Below are 1,622 nucleotides of genomic sequence, written 5' to 3'. Positions count from 1 at the left end.
CAGATGCCCTGGGAGGCTAGGTAACTTTGTCTTATGGTACAAGGCTGGTAGCTGGGGATCCTGGGACTGAACCCCGTCTGCTGGCTCCACTGCCTGTGTTCCCTCCACCAGAGGTTGCCACACACTGCAGCATGTGGATCTATGAGTCACCCAGGGAGCTGCAAAAATAGATCTCCACAGCCATCCCTGAGCATCTGAGAGCACAGGTCGAGGGCAGGCCTGGCTATCTGTATTTCTCCAAGAGTGTTCTGAGGAAATGGCAGGTCACAGTAAGAATTGTGTTTTCTGCTATTGCCCAGTGACAACCAGGTATACCACACATATATATATAACTACCGAATCAATAGAATTGAAAGACATCTATCTTTACAACATGCAAATCACTCCAATGTTTTCTTTGCCATTCTATTCCATTTCATGTAAGAAATGCTGGTTGGGGCCCACTGAATCAACTGTGTGACCGATGGGTGAGTGTCCACCACAGTCTGTGAACACAGACCTGGACCACTGACGCGGGGTTGGTGTCTATGGACTCTCTCACTCTCCGCCTCCTACAGAACTCAGACCTGTATGGTTAGTAGTTTAGTCGAGGATAATGAGATGTGACCAGATACCCTAATAGCAAATGCTTTTAATTTTTCTGCCATACATAATCTCTCAGTGTGGCTCAGGAAGTCCCTGCAGCACATGGACTCCCTTTTCCCAGGCAACCTGAGGCTTAGGGCATGGCTATGGTCTGCACACGGTGGTGGAGAGAGAGAGCTGGACCTAGGCTGACTGGGCGCCGAGACACTGCTTCCTTCGCCTCAGCATCTGGCTCATGTGGACAGAATCCGGCATTTCATCTCCACAAGAAAAATCCTACCTTTCTACCCATCCAAGCCCCTCTTCTCTTACAGTGGCAAAAGGACAGTCCTATTTGTATTTTGACTCTTTAATATGTAAAGCAAAATGCAGCCGCTAGAGTCTCAGTCCGCTTTTGCTAACAAAATCAAATCCACCGGCTTTCTCCGGCAGCCAGAGCCAGGATGTGTAATCTACAGCTGCTTAAGGGAGCAGCTTTCTGGTGAGGGGAGCAACCTGCAGTCTGTTTAATTGCGGAGAAACCATGCACCCCGGATACTCTAGGTGGGGACAGAAAAATCCTAGATTCGGGTGTGAGGCACACGGGGATTAGCGGCAGATGCTTTTATGCTAGTATGTATCAGCCCTGAGCACTTCTCTGGGGACCTTCCGAGATGAGCAGAGCAGGGGAGATTCAGAAACAGACACACTTTAGCAAACACACAACCACAGCCCTATTTTGTTCTGGGGTACATGAAGCATCCCTAATCAGGGACAATTCAATTGCATAACGTAAGAGCATTGCATTGTCACTGTCCCTCTGAGTCCTGTGCTGTGTCCTCGCTGCACGGAATAGATACTCGACAGATTTTTGTTGGTGGTGGATACAATCACTGTTCTCAGCCCTGATGCAATACAAGGGCAGAATCCAGCATTAGTCAGCTCCTACCCATGGGAGGGATGAGTTAATCCGCCAACACTGACCCTTACTGTGCTATTATCTGTAAAGAACAGCAGGAGATGACAAAGAAATGTAAAGAATGTCTCTCAGTTGTCAT

At 48.4% G+C, this 1,622-nt stretch overlaps 1 protein-coding gene across 3 annotated transcripts in view; it reads right to left on the bottom strand.

The window, feature by feature from the left end:
• The window catches only part of STEAP3 (STEAP3 metalloreductase), a 41,081-nt gene that overhangs the window by 4,875 nt on the left and 34,584 nt on the right, over positions 1-1,622 (bottom strand). The gene's annotated exons all lie outside the window — the stretch shown is intronic.

Source organism: Otolemur garnettii, unplaced genomic scaffold, assembly GCF_000181295.1.
Source record: "Otolemur garnettii isolate 467f Iridium unplaced genomic scaffold, OtoGar3 scaffold00059, whole genome shotgun sequence".
Lineage (NCBI taxonomy): Eukaryota > Metazoa > Chordata > Mammalia > Primates > Galagidae > Otolemur > Otolemur garnettii.
Note: the sequence above shows the minus strand (reverse complement) of the source record. Positions and strands in the feature narration are given on the sequence as shown.